This window comes from Passer montanus, unplaced genomic scaffold (genome assembly GCF_014805655.1).
Source record: "Passer montanus isolate IOZ18808 unplaced genomic scaffold, ASM1480565v1 scaffold53, whole genome shotgun sequence".
In the NCBI taxonomy this organism is placed as follows: Eukaryota; Metazoa; Chordata; class Aves; order Passeriformes; family Passeridae; genus Passer; species Passer montanus.
The window spans coordinates 3,679,473-3,701,060 of NW_024370263.1; positions in this window are offsets into that span (position 1 = coordinate 3,679,473).

Consider the following 21,588-nt stretch of genomic DNA (forward strand, 5'->3'; position numbering starts at 1 on the left):
AGGAGCTCTGTGGGTGTGTGAATGTCTTTCTTGCATAGTGCCTTTGTGCTGGACCTCAGAGAAATCACTCTGCCTATCCTAATGTCAGTGTATTGTGGGACTTGGCTATTGGACCTGGTCTGGAAGCCTCTTTTTCCAGCCAGGATTGCCCACTGGGTCCAGGAATAGCCTGGAAATCAAAAAAAAGGTCTCAGAAAGGGAAATAGCTTTGGCAAATGCAAGAGTTGAATTGTTCTTTGCTAAGTGGAAGAGCTGGAGGGGGCACCATTGCTGGGATGTGTTACAGTCCTGCCTCTCCTCTGTGAGCCCTCGCCTCAGAAACTGCCCCATGTGATGGAGTCACTTGTGAGTTAAGATTTTGTTTCAAATGTCTTAAGTTATTATTGATGCTTGAAAAGGTTACATCTGCAACCCATTTTCTATGTCACTGACGTTCTTTTCTGACAAATAATTTCAGAAATATGCAGCAAAATGTTTTGGCCCACAACCACTGCAGCTCACCAAGTGTGCAGCCCAAATCTTTACACATTTTGTACAAAAAAGCTTAACTCCTCGTGTTCTTTCACAGCTCTGCCTGTGCAGCCAGGCACAAAGAGCACACAAAGTGTGCTGCTGCCCAGACCTTGCTGCTTATGCAGTGCCCAGGTGGGTGATGAGAGGCACGGTGGGCACAGGGTATGGGCACAGGAGCTCTGCTCCCTTCCTGCTCTCTGCCATGGGTTGGGCTGTGAAGGGCTGACCATGTCATTCTATAAAGTGCTCAGTGCAGGATGGAAACACGAGGGAAAGAAATTGGTAGGTGACTGGTTGTAGTCACAGCCACATCTTTAGTTCTAGAGAAACACAAATGGGGAAGGGAATATTGGTGGTGGTGCCAATCCTTTGCAGTTTTGTTGACGCCCAGGATTTGATGTGCAGGTGTTATGTGGTCACAGGACCTTGAAAAGCTTCAGACAACAAACCTGAAAGGGAGAATTCAGTCATTTTCCTGTGGTAGTCAGACACTGTTTGCCAGTGCTCCCCAGCATGGTGTCAGTGACTGCAGCCAGGATGCTATTCCTGGGCTCACAGGAGCATCCCAGTGGATGCTTGGTAAAGGGTGACAGGCTTCCCAGCTTCCCAACAGCTGTCACAGCATGGTGGTAATTTCAGACATGATCCAGATCTTTTGAATGAGAAAGCAGTAAGTGTCCTTGACTCTGTGGTCAATGCCCAGGTGTGTGAAGGTGAAATGTGAGACTTCCCTCCTAGGAATCATCATCAAAGCCAAGCATCATTCACGTGGTTTGCTCTGGAAGGTGAAACTTGTCTCTACCAAGCACTGCCACTGTCCAGCATAGCATTTGTAACACATGGGAGCTTTTACAGTGCTGCTCAGACAGAGCTATGACCTCCTTCTGGTCTCATTAAACGTTAGGCAATTGACACATTCTCTTCTGTTATCTGAATTTCCAGCCTGGCTGAGAAAGGTGCTGCTGCAGCGAGCTGGGTGAGGTTAGATGTCATCTGAGTGTCTCCGCTTGATGTGCCTTTGCAGGCAGAACTCAGCAGGAACTGTGCTATTGGGATGAAAGCAGCAGCTTAACCTATGGGCGGTTTGAAATAACTTCATTGTGGAGTGGTATCCAGAGTGAAGATGGGACTCCACAGGAACGCTTCCCTTTCCCCAGCTTGCCTTTGTTGTTGCTGCTTGGGTGAATATTAAGAGGGGTTGCTGACCCTTGCAAGCCCTCGACCTTTGTATCTAAAGGCTGGTGGAGAAGAGACTTCTTCTCAAACTCGCCAAGCCAGTCTTTCCCCAGCGCTCTCCTTTCTTTGCCAGCGTGACCCTATGGAAATGCGAGCTATGGAAATGCACCTTCGGAGCTGCCACCCTGGGAGCAGACTCCTGCACTTCCACCGTGTGTGGCTGACTGCTGTGCTTTGCATCCGTCAGGCAGGGTCATCTCTTCCCTGGGATGGGAATCTGCAGGTGGTCTGGCTCACATCCTGCAAGACAGACCCGCTTGGTCAGGGTGATAAGAATGATGGAAAAGTGCAGAGGGAACTTTTGTGGGAGAATGTGGGAGGCACATGGCTGAAGGGTGCACCTGGGCCTAAGGGAACAGCACAGGAATGGCTGTGCTGGCTCTCGTGGGTGGCTGGTCTGTGCACAGCATTGCTGCTTCCCATTTGGAATGCAGGACCATGCAGGGACTGTCTCTCAGCTGAACAGTGCCTTCAGGAACGGGGGGATCAGAGCTGGATGTTTCCCAGAGTGGGACACGTGTCTTCTATAAAGCCAGACTGTCTTGCAAATGGCATGGGAAAGGCAAAGAGCAGTGGAGCAAATCTTTTGCCCCTTCACCCCCCTGTTCTTGCCACTGATGAAGCAGTGAGGTGTGAGTGTGATGTACCTTGTCATCAAAATCAAAATCTCAGATATTTACTGAGAGCCTTTGCAGTGGACTGGGAGCTGGAAGCTCTGGCTTCAAACCCCAAGCTTTAGCAGCTAATTGCTTATTTTTGTGTTTTATGAGGAGGTGCCTCGTGAAGCAAGACGCTAACCTTAAAAACTGGATTCCTTTGGTTAATACAGCTGTTTTGAGCCCTCCAAGTCTTTTTCATGGCTCTGAGGAAGCACAACATAAAGGCAGATTATGACATAACATAATGATAGCAGGCTGTCTCTTTTGTCTGTATTTTGAATGGTTTTCCTAATGACAGTTAATATTTGTCCTTCAGCTAACAGGATTTCATTTTCTTAAAAATTCCTAGCTTACTGTAACTGAGTTCATGTATTTGTATTTCACACTTGTATTTTTTCTCTTACTTTTCTTCTTGTTCTGCAGTGCTGAGAGTTTTACATTGTACCATCTTCTTTTCATGTGGAATCATGTCTGCGAGTGGAAATGTAGCTCCTGTTCTTGCAGCTCAAGCTGTGAGACTCTTTGCAGAGGAAGGCATGTCATGCACAGCCTTTCGCAAGGTCCCTGCCCCGTCAGGTCTTGAGATTCTTTGAACTTCTCTCCCTTTGGGGATCTGTGCTTTGCTGCCTAAGAACTGTCAGAGGATGTTACTGTTTTCCTCTGGTTGGTGAGGATGTTCCCTAAGATGTGTTCCCATTAATCCAGCTGCATTAGGAAGCGCAGTGCAAGGCTCACACTGCTGAAGTGAATCTGGTCCTGGTACAGGAGCCCCTGTGATGGACAGTAATGAGATGCCGAGTGGATTTGCAATGAAAACCCAACTGGCTGTGCATGCAGGGCAACAGGACAGCCGCTGCTGTCATCCCTCCTTTTGCAAACACTAGCAGCTATGAGGATTTTTTAATGTTTCATGATATTTAAGGAGGTTTTGTTTCTAAAATCTGGTAAAACATCTCCCAGGCTCCCTCCTGCGCAGTATCTGTCAGCCTTTTGGGATCAGTCAATATTAATTTGAGGCCCTTGGGAATTTGTTTGGATGTTATGGTGCTGAACACAGTTTGTGTGTCCAGACAGACAGATTCACTGCCTGTGTTCTCCTGCTTGGAATCACGGGTGTTTCTGTCTGTCTGCTTACAATGTCATTCAGTGGATGCCCATGAGACAGATGTGCTAATGAAGGGGTAGGACTTTTTGAGGAGGAAGTGGTGGAGATGAATTCCTCTTCCAGGTTGTCAGAAGAAGGGACAAAAATTATATTCTGTCTGGAACATTCTCTTTCTGGTTGCTAGCAGCTTCCTGCTGATCTGTAGCCTGGGTGTATTCCTGGCTTGCTTCTTCCTCTGTGTTCCCATGACAGTTTCCCATCCCTTTAGTTTCCATAAGGCTTTTCTTTCCCAGTGGTTTTCTTTCTCTGTACTGTCAGTGAAGCATCCAAACACACTTATTTTGGAGCCTGAGCAATGCTAGCATCTCTCGTGGGGTTGCCTCTGCAGTGCTTTGTGGGTCCTGGTTGCTTTGCCCCTGTTCTGGTTGGCCTCATTTTCCCCAAGCCTGGGTGAGTGGCATCTGGAGGTTTGCATGTTTGGTTTGCAGCTGTAGGAGATGAGGAAATATTAAAAACAATAAAAATGTGGGAAATAGTGGAGTGAAATTTCTGTGCAGTCTAGTAAAGGTAGAAGGGATCCTCCATAGGTGTTCTTAGGGTGAGAAGCTCTGCCCCTGGCATGTGAACACACAGCACTTCCCTGCAGGAGTGTGTCCCCTCTCCAGTCAGCGCTCAAGTGTTTTAGAGGAGGGGAATTAATTAAAATGACTTGATAGATTTCTTGCTTGGGTGTAATATGAACTGTATCCTCTGAGTAAGAGGATTTGTGATCTGCTGGTGGGCAGAATTGCCATCTATTTCCCCTTGTTGTTGAAGGTCTAATTGAGCTCTCTGACTGTAAGGAGATCGATGTGCACAAGCTTTGATGGAGCTCATCTCAAAGAACGCCTCTTCCTGCCAGAGCAAACGACATGAAAATGAGTGTCAGCTTTAGGGCTGAGCTCAGCTCCTGCCAGGAGCAGGTGAGAGCCAGGCTTGCAGCCCTGGGGCTGCATGGAGCCACAACTGCTGGGGAGCAGAGCGAGGGCAGTGCTGACTCCAGGGGCCCATCTGCCTGTCCCAGAGGTGCTGCTGCATCCCCAGGGGTCACAGGGAGATTAAAATGGGGATTTGCCCAGATGAGGAATGAAGAAACTTCTCAGTTTTAAATGAGACTTTTATACTTTTCTCAACAACTAACTATAGTTTCCCTGGTATTCCCAGGCTACCTTCCTGAACCATGTACTTATAACCATGTTTTCTGTGGTATTTTTCTCAATGAGATAATGTAAAATGCTGCTGCTACCTCAGGTTAGCTTTGTGCTTGTGGGAAGATCATTAAGTCCAAGCTGTAACCACAGCTAAAAAATATATTGCTCCTTAGACCTTTGGTTCATTGCTCTCCACAAAAAAAAAAAAAAAAAAAGACAACATGCAGATCATCTTCCAGGAAGACTTACATCAGGGGAGTGCAGTGCTGAGGTGCAGCTCTCCTCTCTGCTGGGGGAAGCTCCCACTCCCATGTTGCATTTTTAATTCTGGTCATTTCTTTGTAATTTGCAGAGTAGGGGCAAGATCAATAGAGTCGCTTTGTAAATTGGTGATAGGAAACATAATTAACGGTGTTAAGGATTTAGCTAACAGTGTTGGTTAGGAATCCTAAATGACCTAATTTGTGACATGGCTTTTGGCTGGGGATTTGGCTGACATAATCAGGTGTCAAGCAAGACACCTGTCACTCATTCATGGGTGGGAATATGGATTGATCTGAAAAAAAGCAAACACCTGTGAAGGGGGTGTGAGCTGCTGAGGGTACGAGGAGGGGCTCTGAGGCATGAGTCATTTTCAGACCCTTACGGTTAAAAACCTGCAGGGCAAAATGTGGGGGTATTTCATGTGAGCTGTTGATGTGATGATGATCCTTGGCAAGAAGTTGCATGTTGAGGCCTGAGGTCTGCCAGGAAGGTGGGTAAGGAAGGCCTCAGGTGGCACTGGGGCAAAGTGGGGGGCTGTGGTGATGTGCTGGAAGAGCAGTTTGTTTTCCCTGTTCCAGGGTGCTGGGCCGCAGCAGGGAGCAGAGCCAGTGTCTGGTGTGGGTTTGGGGATGGCAGCACATGAGCAGCTCTCCTGCACTGCCCCTGCCTGACACTTGTGTCAGACACTGTGGGCAAGCCCTGGGCTTCTGGAAGGCCTTCGGGAGCCATCCTGCACGGAGCACTGTGCAGCCCCAGCTGAGGAGAGCCCGGCAAGGCTGGACCTGGAGCATGTCTGCAGTTGGGTGTCCCCACTGTGTGACAAGCCACTTAATCTGCATTTTCACACACGTGAAAGCAGAGCAAGGGAGGATCCTGCTGCACCTAGGGCAGTGTTTGAGCTCCCCATCCCTGATGTTCTGTAGGATCTCCTTGGCCCCTCCAGCGCTGTGGGGGCTGGCTGGGTGCTGTGCTCAGAGCAGGGCTGCTGTTGGTATTTTTTGGCCAGTTTTTCCCTGGGTACGCTAGGTGCGAGCAGGGAAAGCCAGATCTGGTAAACTCTGTGGCCGTGTGAGCCTGGGGGAGGCCTTTCCTTGCGTGGGGCTGCTGGCTGGGACACAAGGTGCTGCTTTGGGCCTGCTGGTGACACAGGCTGGGACCGGCCATGCCAGACCTCCCTGCCCGCCCTGCCTGCTCGGGCAGAGGCTCAGTGCCCGGCCCCGTGGCTGTCTGCTGTCATGGCCACAGTTTTATTGGTGCTGCAGCTCGGCTGTGGCCCCGCTGAGGAGGGGCTGTGCCCATCTCGCCCATTCTTTGGAGGCACGGTGGGGGATGGCACTGGTTAATTCCATGCTGCTGCCTGCTGGGCCTGGATGTGACATTTGGCTGGTGCTGCCAGGCCACCAGGACTGTGGAGCTCTTTCTCTGCAGCTTGTTCTCCTGGGGCACAAATTGCATCTCTTAAAGCACTTAATAAACTAACAATGGCTTGAAAGGAGGCAGTGAACAGAGTGACATCCCTGGGAGGCAGTGAAGAGCTGGAGGAGGAGAACCTGTGAGGAGGGTGGGCACAGAGCTGCTCTCGGGAAGGTGCTGGATGCTCCTCTGGGTGAGATCCCCAGAGCCCTGTGGCCTCACACACTCTGAACTGGTGGTGTGGGGTGCCAGGGCTGTTCACGATCCCACTGTACATCAGGAAGCAGAACTTGAGCCTGAGATTTAATTGTGTGCTGCAGAAGGAGGGAATGTACTCAAGCTCTTGCTTGGACTGATGTGGGATGGGGACTTTGGGCAATAAATAATGTGATGACACCAGGACTTAGGTGCTTGTTGAGCTGTATTGATTTCATTCAAAGAGGCTGGCTGTTGTATTGATCTGGGGCTTTCTGTACCTGCAGAGCCTGGCAGGCTGGTCCCAAGCATATGTGGGTGCATTTATGATGTTTTACCCAAGCCTTTTGGTGCTTTGCACGCAGTTGCTCAGCAGCTCTGGGGTGTTTGCTCAGGTGTCTGTGTAGGGGAAGAATCTCCCCAAAGGGTCATGCAGTTAATCATTGCTAGCTGCCCATAATGGATGGGTGAGCAAGAACCTCTGTATCTGCTTATAGACTTTAATTACTCCCCTGTAATTGAGCCAATGCACAGGCTAACCTGACAGAAGTAAAATACCATTAACTGCCCCATCCCCACCCAGACCAGGCTGTTTTTTTCCAGACGTTTGTCCCAAGCCAGAACCACTTGCCACTGTAATAAGGGAAGCAGCAGTCTTCAGGGTCACTTACCCTCCCTGGCTGTGCCAGGCCTTGTTCCCCCCCTGACCCTCTTGGCTAACCTCCTCATTCTTAACGGGGGGCTCTCCTCTTGTCTCTCAAGGGCTAAACTTGTTAAAATGAATCACATTTGGCATATCTCCCTGTGGTGCCTCTCCAGATAAAAGTGGTCCCAGCTCGCATGCTCTATTTTTGTTTTGTTTCTGTATGTGGCAATTTTCTCTATACAAAACCCTCTTTTGTCAGTTTGTAGAAGAGATTATGGGGAGACAAGAGCCCGCCTTTTTTATATCCATCTTGCACTTTCTCATGGCTCCACGGATGGTATTGTTCATGGCCAAGGAACAATGACATTTTTCTGTTCCCATATCTGATGTGATTAAAGGAGCTGCAGAGCAGAAGTTACACTGAAGATTATAATGAACAGAGGAGACCTTGCTACTGGACAGGAGATGCAGGGGAAGATTTTAGCCCTGGACTTGCTTCCTGTAAAAAAAACAACCAAACCCCTTTTTTCTAATCTGCAGAAAATGTCTGAAATTATGCCCTGGATGAGACTGTAAGTGGACAAAGTGCATCCTGCCTGTGCTCTCCTGGCCGTGGTGTGCTTTCCTGTTGGGCTCAGCGTGTGAGTGGCCACCCTCACTCCCCAGGGAGCTGCCTTGCCACGTCTGGGAGAGTGCATTTGCACCAAAAAGCATGAGGAAGAGGCTTGCCAGCAAGCTCTTAGGCCAGGGGCTGTAGCCCTTTTAGAAAGACCAGAGAAAACCCTGTGTTTAAATTTTTTTTATCTGAAAGGACTAGAGATGTCTGTGAAAGAGCAAGAGCTGGGAAAGCTGGTTCTGCATGGCTGGGCTCCTTCCCATGAAGTCCTTAACAGCCAGGAGGGACCTCCTGGGGGGCTTTGGAAGGGGCTTGAAAACTGCTGAGGGTTTTTAACCTTGTTTTTTGGGGAAATATCCATACTGGGGATGCTGGCTGTTCCCTGCCTGTGAGAGCAGGAGCCCTGTTTCAGGCTGCAGGGGCTGCTGAGTTAATGTGAGAGCAGTGGCAGGCCTGTCCATGTGCAGAGGGAGCACCTGGGTCTGCAGGCACCAGATAGACAGTCCCACACTTTTATTTCAGTTTCCAGAGTTGTGGAAGAAGGGCATCTGAGGTCTTTTGCTGACTGGCATCCTTGCACAGAATTAGTCATCCCAGAGCTGGCATTGGGAGGGAAGGACATGCTTTGTATTGCAGCTGTGCTCTCCACACACTGTTTGCTGTACACATTTGCTTTTCCTCTTGATAACTTCTCTGTGTCTCTTGCAGCAGAAGCAGTATTTACCAATGCATATTCGATCTGCTTGTGATGCACAGCTGGAATACTAAGCTGTCTCCATCATGAATGGGCAGAGAGCACAGCAGGCTCTTGCAGGAGGCCCAGTTTCACAGCAGCATGAGCACTGCAGCTGCAGAGCCTGTGAAATCTGTTCCCAAATGCTTTTGGGTATGCCCACCCATGCCATGGCAGTGGGAGGCCTTGGGGGTCTCTTGTTGAGTGGCTGAGGCTCCCTCTGGTCTCCATCCTCTCATCAGGAGATGGGGTTGGTGGGTGCACAGAAGCAGTGTCTGGCACTGATGCCCTGCCCAGCAGTGCCAGCAGGCTGGGGCACCCTCTGCAAAGGGATTTGGGTGCTCACATCAGCTGGATTTGGTTCTTGGCTCTTTGGAATTTGCTTTTGCTTCATGTTTTCCTTTGAGGTTGTGTAGGCAACTCAAATGACTGCCTGTGTATAAAGATGTGAAGGTTTATTGCAAAAAATGGAGTTTCTGGTGACAGCTGCTGTTGCCACGCTCAGTGCTGGATGGCCAGAACAAAGGAGATCTCTGTCTTGAGGTCCATCTGCTCCTACTAGGCAAAAAGTGAGGTGCTGGGCAGGTAGGGCTGTGGCAGGGGAGACACTGTGGTAGTGGGGCACCCTCCAGCTCTGCTCACCTCTGCATTTTCTCAGGCACTCAACTGACTGCATTGATTGTGGGAAATGTGTTTGTGCTCTCCCCTGAAAGGAAAAAAACCAAAAAACAAAACAAAACCAAACCCATATTTATTGTCTAAAAAATAAATCCTTGGCAGGCTTCCAGAATACATGTGGTCCTCTGTTACAGGGGAGGGTTAATCCTGGCTTGGGGAGCAGAGGCTGCTGTCAGCCAAGCAGCACAGCACACAACATGTTAAAGTTCTAAAAGGAGGGAGAAAAGCTTCTCTACCTACAAGGTTAGGCAGGGATCAATGAATCAAAGACATAGGTATTTCATAAAGCAGGTGGCAGGAGGCAGCCCTTGGATTACTAGAAATAATGTGATATATTAGCCCTTGATTTGGCAGAGTCTGCCTTATACTAAAGAGGAGGAGAGTGTAAATTGTGATGATTTGTGTAGAGTTTCTGACATTATCTTGGCATAAAAAGGGCAATCTATATAGATAAATGCACTTGATTGAAACCATGCATGAGAATTTTTATATGCTCTTTTTTTCATGATTAGAGAGGTCTGGGACAGACATGTGGAGATCTGTATGAAATTAGGGTTTGTAACTTTCTTTGAGGAAATTATTTTGCCAATACCAAAAACCTCAGGATTATAATAAAGCATCCCAGGCTTTCTTTTTTGTTGATGGACCTTTTTTCTGCATTAGTTGATTAATACTTGTTCCACATACAAATGCACTTTACTCTTTGTGCATTAGAAATCCTGCCTGCACATAAGCTGTTAAAGCCATCACTCCAAAAGCAGCCTGCTTGAGACTTAGGCTTTCCAGTCAAAGGGCTTTTTGTTTCCAGTTTGTGGCATTGCAGGGCTCCAGGTTTTGTCTTTTCTGTGTCAGAGCAGGCTGCTGGGATCTGAAGTCTTGGGCCAAGTGTGTCTAGGCTGGCAGCAATTCAAGCTCATTGCTCTGACTTTGTAGGGTAGTCTTCACAAGTATCTCTGTGTGAAAGTCAGGTCAGTGCTGGCTTCAGATCATCATGTTGGGGTTTGAGGCCTCTGGTGCTGTGCTGAGTGTCCCTGAGCTTCTGTCTGTGACTCTACAGACCAGCAAATCCTGTATGTGTATGGACACAAAACTCCTACCACAGCACGTGCCCTGGGGACTGCTGGATCCAGAAATTGAAGGATTCTTTCACGTCAGTGCAGGTGTCTGACAGAGTTCCTTAACTCTGCTGAGGACAGATACTCCTTCAGATCTTCTGACAGCAGAGCTCTGCATGGCCAGGACCCTGGCCATGGGGAGGGGGAAAGACCAGCTCCATCTCCCAGCTCTGATGGTCCTGGGAGCCCAGCACTGCTGGGGACAGGCAGCCCTCAGCTGGGCATGGGCAGGTGGGCTCTGTGCAGGGTGCTTTGGACAGCTAATGTAACTTCCCCGGCCATAATTCTTTCTCCTCCATTATTTCATTGGCTCTAAGTGTTGCTGCTTCACATAACCCTGCAAAATCAACAGTTGAATTTAATATGACTGAGTAATTCATATGGCACAGGTACCGACAGTGGTAATTCAGCCTCTAAATTATGATCATAAATTTCCGTGGCATGGCACTGCTGAGGGGGGTGATGATTTTATTGGGCAGAGCAGAGTCACTCAACTAATTAAACAGGGAAGGAGCCTTTGGCTGCTGGAGGAGCAGCACAGGCTGCACAGCGAGCGTGGGGCTGGCTGCAGCAGGGCAGGGTGTGCCATGACTGTGCCAGCTTGCTCAGCCCTCAGTCCACATTGCTGCACTCGCTGTGCTCCTCTGCAGAGGTGACAGTGGTGGCTCTGTGCCTGGGCCAGAGAGAGCAGCTGGCCAGCCTCAGGGGAGGGCAGGAGGCTGGCAGGGGAACTGAGGGCAGGTGTGCCCCCTGCTTTATCTGCTGTGATGCCCATCCGTGCTGACCATTAGCTCTGGAGCCAGTCTGCAGTACTCCTGCTTACTGGGCAGACTAGGAAAGATGAGATCTGAATTCCTGTCTCAGATGAGTCGGGTCTCTTACTGCTTCTAAGGAGTGTAATAAGAAGCAGTGTAATATTTAAACAGCTTGTAATTTGAAATTGAGACTAAAACACACCATTTGCCTACTGTTTCTGTATTAAGAAAAATAAGCTTCAGCCATTGCACTGTCTACTGAGCTCAGCTGTGGCCTTGTGTAGATAAAGAAACAGTGGAAGCAGTGGGCATCCCAAGCTGTCAGCATGGGTGTAGGTCATGTGTCTTAGTGGCTGCATGGGAAATGAAATGCCAGGCAGTGTAGAAGCAGTGCAGGCTGCATGCACAGGACACAGACACCTGGCTTCTTGGAGGTGGTGGTGGCACTCACACTCATGGAGACCCTGGTCCTCTTCATCCAGAGCTGCCACTGCGGTGGTGCAGGTGGCTAACCCTGCCATGGGCACTGCCAGGGGTTTGAGCTGAGGGGTCTGTGTGTGACCCAGGGAGTGGGAAATGCTGGGGTGCCCTGAGCACAGGCTTTGTGGGGTGCCTAGCACCCACCAGGCAAGCAGGAGCTCCAGGGCTCAGTGTGGGCTGTGCTGTCCCCTGCCCAGCCCCAGCTGTGTGACAGAGTTTGGCCAGCTGCTGCTGATGTGCAGAGGCTCCTGCTTGCTGGCCATGGCACCAGTGCTACTGTGCAGCTGCTCTTCAGCAGCCACCACGCCAGGGCCCCCTCCTTGCCTGGAAAGTACAGGTAGGCTCTAAGTTACTGAACCATGGGAGGGGTTTATGAGCCAGACATGCAAGAATGGTCCAAAGTTAGAGAAAATGTATTTATTACAACACTTTTCATGGGCAAGTTATCATTTTGTCAAACTTTATTAGAGAAAGTAATTAATGGGCTGTAAAAGGTGCTAGTGCGTAGCCAGTAAAAGAGCTAGTCCTGTGCAAATTGGCAGTTCATAGATTGATGGTTCCTTCTTTCCCCATTTATTAATATGGAGAATGCACATGAAGTGTGTTATATGTGTGGGCTGGTGAGCTCTGTAGTGTCTGTGCATTGGGACCATGCTGCTGGGGGCTGGCCATGGCTGCTGGGGTGCAACAGCTCCCAAATCCCTGCTCCCCTCCAGGTTCAGGTGGCTCTGCATGGTGAGCACTCCAGGGATAAGGAAGATGAAGCACATTGTGCCTGCTGTGGGGAGCTGTGGCGCCTGCCCTGCCGTGGGGCCAGTGTGGCATGGCCCAGACCCTTGGGCAGCAGCCACTCACCTCTCTGCCCGGGCAGGGTCTGGCCTGGGGATGGAGTCAGGCTGCAGCAGCTGCCACAGGGGTGAGCCAGGGTGGTCTCAGTGCCAGCCCTTCCCGAGGCTGCGGTGCCTGTGGCACAGGGCTGGGGAGGTGATTTTTACTCTCTGCTCCTGGCTGAACTGGAGCCTCTGCCTGGCCTTTCAGCTCAAGGACCTCTGTCCCCACTGGCTGACTGCTGTCCCAAAGGTCCCTCTCTCCTTGGCCTGATCTGCTCTGATCCCAGCTCTGTGTGTGGTGTCTTGTTTTCTCCTGGGGATTACGTTAATACCATCGATTGGTTTGTTTTAAATAGCGTTGGCTGCTAGGTCATTATTACTAGATGCTGATGCATAATTTATTGATAGAAATATTGGCTGCCTGGTAGAGGGGCATTGGCTTCCACCTGTTAACCCTTCACCTGCCCACATGATTTCTCATCGCTTCTGTAGGCTCATACAGCTTTTTCCAGGCTGTTGAGAGTGATTTTATTTTCCACAAGCTTCCTTCTCCCCTTTGGAAAGGGGAACAAGCAGATCTGCTGTTGGCTGCCTTACAGCCAGGGAAAAACCAGTGTGGTTAAGTGGCTGGGCTGACAGCAGAGCATGTGTTGGTGGCAGCTGGCACTGGTTTGTACTGGTCTTGCACCATGCCATTGCAGGCTGCTCCCCGTGCCTCTGCTGCCTTGGTTTGGGGCAGAGACAGGCTGGGAAAAGTGCCTTGGAGTTGTGAGCCTTGGCTGGAAGCGAGTGGGATGGTGCTGCTCTGCTCCAGGGAGGGGGCTCAGCTGCTCCTGCTGCTGGGGGCTGCTGCCAGCCCATATGCAGCAGGGCTGCAGCTCCGTCTCCAGCCTGGAGCTGGCAGTTTGGAGGAAACCCATTGGCACAGGTCAGGCTGCTGGCAGAGCACAGTGCTGTGTTAGGGAGCTGTTGGCCAGGCCTGGGGAGTGCCTGATGTTTAAAAGATCAGAAACATGAAACCAGAACTAGCCAGTGAAAACAAGGGATTTTTGCTCAGGCTCTACAATTGCTGCCTGCTGCTCTGCTTCTGCTATTATAGCACTTCCTACAGTGCCAGGAGCTAATCCAGGCTTCCCTCTGTGCTGGGCTCTCAGCTGCATGGAGCTGCTGAGCCTGCAGCCAGCGTGTCACTTGCTGGCTGGGCCCTGGCCCTGAGGGCCCAGGACAGACTGCCGGGTCACCTTGGTGGACAGACACACACCAGGCAGTGCCTCCATCACCACCCTGCACCAGTGGGGAGAGCTCTGCCCTGAGAGCTGTGCCCCCCATGGCACAGCTCAGGGCCAGGCTTCTGCCTGTGCCATCACTGGTCCCAGTGGCTCTGCAGCATGGGCCTGTGCAGATGTGGCATGTGATAGCCAGGTTGCTATCTAACTGAGTTCCTCAGCAGTTACTGTGGGGCAGGCATGTGCCTGAAACCTCTTGGGGACTTGGTGTCTCCTGCCAACATCTCACAGCCCCCCAGCCTCTCTCTGAGTTATGTCTTGGCTTTCAAATCAGACCAGCTGAATCTATGGTGTTACTTTATATGAATTATTATTATAGGATCAAGATTTTTTTATTTCCTAAAAGCCTTTTTTTCCAGAGGCAGAGCAGTGTATGCACTCTTGGTGTCTGCCTATCCCAAGGAACACCTACCAAACACCCCTGAGAGAAGGGACACACAGCATCAATTCAGCTGGAAAAGACGTGAGATCATTGAGTTCAACCTTTGACCACCTTGCCAGCTAGACCATGGCACTCAGTGCCACATTCAGCCATTTCTTGAACATACCTGGAGCTTGAAACCCTTCAAAGCAGGGAGTGAGTGCCCTGGCTGCTCCTGTGTTCCTGGGTGAAAGATGGGTGTCCTCACCTCTCCTGGGTAATGGGAGTCCCACGTGGTGAGTGTCCCTCAGAAACAGTCTCTGCTTTGTGTGGAAGAGATTTCCTGAACCCTTCTAAGCACAGGCTGTGGGGTGCTGGGTGCTGACTCCTGCTTCTTGGTCCTGAACCTGGCTGTGAGCCTGAGCATCTTCCTGCGCTGCCCCTGATGTGGTTAAAGCCGTGGAGCAGATGCCCCTGTCCTGGCAGGAACCAGGAAATGTTGTCCAGGGTGGTGATTCCTGCTCTGGTCTGTGGAGATGAGGACATGAGTGGCCACTTTCTCTGCAGGCCACGGTCAAGTCTTTCATCCTGGTTTTGTTTTCAGTGCTGACATTCACACAGATTCTAATTTCTGCTGCCAGCGTGGCAAAAGTCTTGCAGGCACCTCTCCAAGCACGTCCTTGCTCTTGCCTCATCTTGTGTGGATCAATAGGCTGCTCGGGGTGTGCTGCTCACTGTAGCCTTGCTGCTGTCACTGGGGACCCACCCATGCCCACCCTCTGCAGTGGAAGGAAGGCAACCAGATGTTCCTCATGGGCTCAGGAGACAGGAACATGGAAACAAAGCTTGGCCATTGTTCACGTCTCGTACTGCTGGTGTGCTCTGCTGGGCCAAGGAATGCTGCTAAAGCACAGCAGGACCAAGGGCCTTGCAGCACTATTGTGCTGGGACTTCACTAACCAGGCCCAGAGAAATCCTGCTGTGGGCTCAGTGGGAAATGGATGGACATCTTCCACAGCAGACATTAGCTTTTGACTGGGATGTGCATGTTAATGAGATGCAAGGGTATCACAGCCCAGGTCTGAATGTTTTCCGAGGTTTTTCTGAAGACCCTTAGCACCCTGTGCCAAGAAAATGCTCCAAGGAAGGCTGTATTCATCGTGTCTGGTGCTCCCAGCCAGAAGAACGGAAGGAGGATATGAAAATGAGTAATTATTTTTAAAAGTTATCCAGATGCACTTGCTGACCTTTCTTTTGTGCACCCTGAACTGGTTTCCATCATCCTTGCTGTAGTTTCTCAAAATCTTGGAGAAAATGAATTTTCAAAGGATGAGGGGAGGAGAAAGCAGTGAAGTCAGATGCTAATTTCACAACATGTGAAATATCTTCTTTAACTGACAGAGCACCAGCCTGTTTCTCTTGGTGTTCTTGCCCATGGTGATGAAGCTTTGCAGGGCAGCAATGGGGAGCAGCTACTGGGGCAGAGATGGGCATTATCCTGCTCCCAGCCACTGTTCCTGGCTGCAGCATGCTGAGATCCTGGCTCCACTGCCTGTTTATGAAAGAAAAATGTCTGCTTTTTTTTCCCCCAAATTGTTCCTGTTCCCCAGAAAAGTGGATTTTATGCCCTTCCCAAGTTTTTAATGAGTAGGTTTTTAGTGCTGGTTCAGACTGCTGTCCCTCCCCCTGCAGAGGGGAGCAGTGCTGGCCTGGAGCTGTGCTCTGGGCTGGGAGCAGCGCTGCTGGAGGGGTATTTGGTCAGGCCAGCTGCTGGAGGGATGAGCCATCCTCCCTGGAGCTGAGGGAAGGCACAGAAGCAGGGGCAGCTCTGCACAGCTCCTGCAGGCACCTGGCAGGCTTCAGTGTGTCTGGGCTGGGGGGACTTGTCCAGAGAGAGCAGCAGGACTCTGCTCCTAGAGAACTGCTCCAGGCTGGGGGCTGCTGCAAATGACTGCCCCACCCTCTGTGTCTGTGAGTGGCTTTCTTCAGAGATGGCACTTGAGGGAGTGAACTTTTTGTCTGTCCCCACTTCAACCTCCAGCCAGCTTTCCAGCTCCGTGTCAGGCACGGGACTCCTTTAGCACACAGTGTTCATTCGCAGCGAAGCCTCTGGCAGCTGTTTTCCTTGGATGCATTCCCTAGATCAAGAGTCAGCACATGTTCACTACGAGACCTATTTGGTAAATGGGCTGAGAACAGAGATAATCTTAGACTAGTTTGGTTTGCTGAGGAGCACTGACACAGCTCAGTTTGTGCTTGAATGCTAATTTAGAGCTGGAGTCTGTGCTGGGTTCAGCCGTGCAGCTCCTGATCACATCATTGTCACATGAACTCGTGCACATATCTGGTAGATTGCCTGTTGTCTGTGTGAGGATGTTGTACCACGGATAGGGAGGAGGAATGGAAGAAATTCAGTCATTCATAAAAATGAATAAATGAATCTTTGTTTAATGTGTAATCCAAGATCGTTTTACCTACATCTTGCTTGTTTGTCCTAGAGAGACCTTTGTGCCCATCTCCCCTGGGGGCTCTTGCCCTTTTCCCAAAGCCTGTTTTTATGAAGAGCTTTGGATCTTCTGAATGCATTCACTGTGTAAAAGGTACTGGGGAGTCAGTTTATCCCCCCTCCTGTACAGGTGTCCCCTTTACCCAAAGCCTGGCCATCCCTGTTGCAATATTGCAGCTGAGCTGCTTTGGATGCTTTCACCAGCAGCTGTTTAAATCACTAGCAACAGAATTCTGCTTTGCCTTGCTCAAAAGATCACATTAGGTGATTTAACCTGATATTCTGGGTTTAGCAGGCAGATTAGTGGCTGTTAAAATGCAAAGTCATATGCCATTGATAATCTATGACCAGCAGTGGATCCCGGGTAATTGTCACTTAGTCAACAGAACAAGTCAGGTGCAGCACACGGGTGCTGGAACACATGCCCTGCACAGATCCTGCTCCTTTCCAGAGCTTTCAGAGGGCACTGCTTGACGTGTTTCTGGCTGTGATGGAGGCAGTGGTGGTGCTACTCAAACTGAGCTCTGCCTGGCCTGTTTGGGACCTAGCCCTTGGTGTGAAGCAGTGTAGTGATACCGTCCCAAAAGCCCTTCTCTTTCTTGTGGTTCTGATATAAATTCATTTTTCAGAGCACTGCAGCTGCCAGTTAAATCAATTAAGGCAAATCCCCTGTATCTTAAGGAAGAGCTGAGTGTGAAGTGGAGGAGAAGGGAGGTTCTGTGCAGGATCATGACCCCCATGCCCAGGGCTTGTGCTGGCTGGGGCGGTCAGGCTGGCGGTGCCACACAGCATCCCCCAAGCCTTTGGCCTCTGGAAACAGCTGCACATTGCCAGGCACAGTTCTAAAGCTCCCTGCAGGAGTCACTCTGGGAAAATCCAGCTCGAGAAGGCTTATAAAAAGGAAAAGTATCTGTGCCTCAACACCCACACAGTGCTTTGTGCCTTCACCAGCTCTAATAGCAGGGGATTGGGCATCCCATCTAGGCCTGGCTCAGCCCTGTGCTGCCTGGGATTTGTGGGTGCTAATAGCTGCAATCCAGTACTCCTGTGCTAGCAGAGATACAGCATGAAGGCATGTTGTCCTTGCCATGTGCTATTCGTGGGGAAGAATAATCCATAAATCAAGATATTACAAGGCTATTTAGTGATTCTTCTACTGTTATACATGTGTCAACAACAAATAAAAGAAGCATTTGATGGCGTTAGTCCATGTGCCAGGAAATCCTCCTGGTTCCTTTCCTTACCTAAGGAAGGGGGGACCTAAGGCTATTTGGCTGAGCAGGCTGTGCTGCGATGCTCCTGCACAGGCAGTGTGTTCTTCCTGAGCTCTGCCAAGAATTTGCTTGTCACAGAGATGTGTAATGTGATTGCAGTGGAAAATACATGCAAATGTTTACCCGCCTCTTTTTTTTTCTTTTTTTTTTTTCTAGAGGGGAAGAGATCTTGATTAAACAGTAATTAAGAGTGTTTTGGACAACGTGAGGCAGTCTCTCTCCCAGGTGCTTAATAAGTGCCAAGACTGTTGAGTGAAGTGTTTATTTAGCATAGTAATAGGAGGCGGGTTTTGCCAGGCTCACCAGAACCCAGGCTGTTGTGTGGGCAACCTTGGGTCCCATGGAAGGGGGCAGAAAATCCTCCTCTGCCTGCTGCCCATCCCCGTGGCTGCTTCCCTGCCGTGTGGGGGACAAAGCTCTCCCTCTCCACGGAGGTCTCAAGGTGAGCCCAGAGCTGCCAGGAGCTGGGCTGTGTCCCTGGGGTGATGAGTCTGTCCCTTGTCACCTTTGTGGGTGGGGGACATACAGCGAGCTGCCCGCAGTGGGCTTCCCTAAATCCTGTCCACCACTGCATGGAGCAGCCTCTTCCTTCCCCCTGCTCCTCCCCCAGACTTTTCCCACTGCCAGGAGCCTCATGGATCACCTGTGTCCCTGACACACTGCAATAGGTGCTGCTAGAACTGGTACCAGGCACAGGTTTCCTGCAGCATTGGGGTTAAAGGGTGGAAGAAGCATCCTGCCTTGTATTGCTGGTATTTTTTTCAAAGATGCTGTTTGCATTGATAGATTTTTGGATGATGCTCTAGGAAAAAAAAAAAAAAAGGAAAAAATCAATGTCCCAGTGATTGTACCAGGAAGGGCAGTCGATTGGTGAAAAAGCTGCAGCAGGCATATTGGGAAATGGATTTTTCTGCCCTCCAGACATTAACTTGGAATTCTTTGAAATGAGGAGAAAACAGTGTGTGTCAGAAATGAAAAATTAAGGAGGTTAATGTGATGCCTTTTCCACTTTTAATTTCTTTGAGAGAGTCCTTGCTGGAGCTGTGCTGTGCCTTGCCTGTGGCAGGACCACTGGGCACTCCCTGCCGTGCCCATGCCCTCGTGGGTGTGCAAGGCCATTGTTGCTGGGTGTGTAAGAGCAGGCAGGGGACACGTCATGGCTAAATGCACCCCGAGTGTTGCAATAACTGGATCTCCGTGGAGATCAGCTGTGGGACTTGAGCCATTTGCTCCACGGAGTCAGTGAGCAACAAACTGGGGTCTCTGTCAGGGGAAGGGCAGTGAAGTGTTTCCTGTGCCCGAGATGCTGCCAGTTTTTCCCTAAGGAGACATGCTGGTGCATGCATGTGTGCTCCCTGGTACCTTCTCCTGTGCTGGCAGCTCTGTTGCCCATGGCACAGCACAGTGCAGGCCAGAGCTCCTGTCAGGGCTCTTGGAGGGGAAAGCTGAGCAGGAGATTTCATGCCGGTTTTTTTCCCCCCTGCTTTGGGTAATTGTCTGTGCTTCAGCCTTTCTAAACAAAATGCCTCTTTCTTCCCTCTAGGGACCACTTTCCCAGTCCCTTGGGTGGTCTTTTTATGCGGGTTTTTATCCACTCTGTGGTAGGCTATAGGCAGCTCTCCAGAGAGCCGGAAAAACCTCCGCTCGCCTTACTCTATTGCAGAGGAGAAAAATGAACTCCCAGGGACTGGGTTTTGGGAAATTAAAAAGCAAGAGGAACATTAAAAAAGGACGTAAATTACAGGAGGTTTTCTTTCCCCCTGAGCTGCAGGGAGGCTGATTTCCCTGTGCCCCCAGGGCTGGTTGGTGCGAGCCCCCCTCTCCCTGCACTGCAGCAGCGTGCCCAGGCTGGGGGCTGCAGACATGCTCTCATTGCAGCATGCCCAGGCTGGGGGATGCAGACATGCTCTCATTGCAGAACGAGTGCCTGCAGCTTGCTCTGCCTCCATGCAGGGCATTCCCACTTCCCCGGGCCAGCATGCTGGACTTTTCCTTGGGATTGTGGCTGGGGTCACAAAGCAATAGGATGTGTTGGTTTTCTCCTCATGAGAGGTGTGAAGGGACAGCAGTGTTTGTTGGCTGTGCATGTCCAAAGCATGCAGAGGACCAGACAAAGTTACACTGTGGAGAAGCTGCAGTGGGCTTTGCAAGCACATTTTGGATATAGCGAGTATTGGGCTAGTCAGGCCCTGTCTTGCAAAAAAGGGCAGAATAAACCTCTAAAGAGGCTGAAAGGGGGAGAAGGTGGCATGAAAGAACTTCTGTGTGAGGCAGGCTAGAAGAGCAGGCTGTCCCTGTGGGAAAGGAGTGTTGGGTTGGTCCGTAGGGGTGCTGGCCAGCCATGTGCAGTCATGTGTGGAAGGCAAAGGTTCGTTAGAAAACAATTAATTGCTTTCTTCTAGGGCAAGAGCTGGGGGTATGTAATGAAGTTAGCCAGCAGTTTTGAAGCTGGATACCTTTTATATCACGATGTTCAGATATATCCCTGAAGTTAATGGTTAGGGGTTGTTGTAGAAGCCAAGACAAAAATGGATTCAAAAGGGTCACAGCTGAGTTCAGGGGACAAAAACCTGTTTGGTCATTGGGAATGAAGGCTTCATATATAGTTTGCCTCAGTCAGTCCCTAAATAGGTAATCATGAGGATACAGGGTGTCTTCCTGTCCTAGGGAAGGGAGTAATCTCCACTTTCTTGTATTTTTCCCCTAAACATTGGGATGATTGAGGCCAGCCCTGGCTGAACAACCACCCCTTGCCCATGGGAAGAGGCTCCAGCATGGGAGTGGAGCCATGCTGGGGACCATGGCCTGCTCCTGCTGGGAACAGCTGGAGGTTGGCAAGGACACACTACAAGAGTGGATCTTTCCTCTCTTCACCCAAGCTGGCTGAGCCATGTGGGTGTAGGCCAGGGCAGGATTTGGCACATTAAGTTTATATGATGGCTCTAATGAAGAGCAGGCATGTGTTTCCTCACCTCCACTGTCATTATTTATTGTGTAACTGGAAGGCAGAGACAGTGGCTACTGCACTTGTTTCCACCTGCATGAAAGTTTATCATTCGATTCATTTCTCTGTTTTAGCTTTGCGGAAGTGAAGGAGAAAATCACCAAAGTTAACTGTGAGGTAGCGGGGAGCAGCAAAGGACATATGGGTATGTAAGGGAAGCAGATGGCCTATCTGACTAAACCACATCATATAAGTTTATGAGTCAGGCAGGTGCTCTTTCCTGCTGTTTTATAGTGATGTCTTAAGGATTTCCCTTTTGATATACGAGGGCAAATCGTCAGCCGAGCCCTTCTCTATCAGAGGCTAATCCAAAAGTAAATCACTCTAAAGCAGCAGGAGAGAGGTCTTGCAAGGCACCCACTATAGAGATATTCTTTTGTTATAAATCATCAGTCGTGTTCTTAAGGGATTATGCTGGAAAAAGCAAACAATATAAAAAGGTCAAATACAAATACTAAAAATGAAATAGTTTGTTGCCTTATTCTGTCTGCTCACAGAGGAGATACTACTTGGCCAGAAGAAGAGATGGCTCTTCAATCCCAGTGGAGTGTGGCTGGGGCTGGGTAGAAACAGATAGCAAGGGATGGTCTGGGTGTGCCCCTCTGGACCTTGGGGGATTTTTGCTCCCTGGCATCCATGGGAGCCCCCTGAGCTGTGCAGCCCACGCTGGCTGCCTGCACCCCAGGCACAGGTGGTGGGGAGGGGGAGAAGCCGTTCACAGCCACTGCC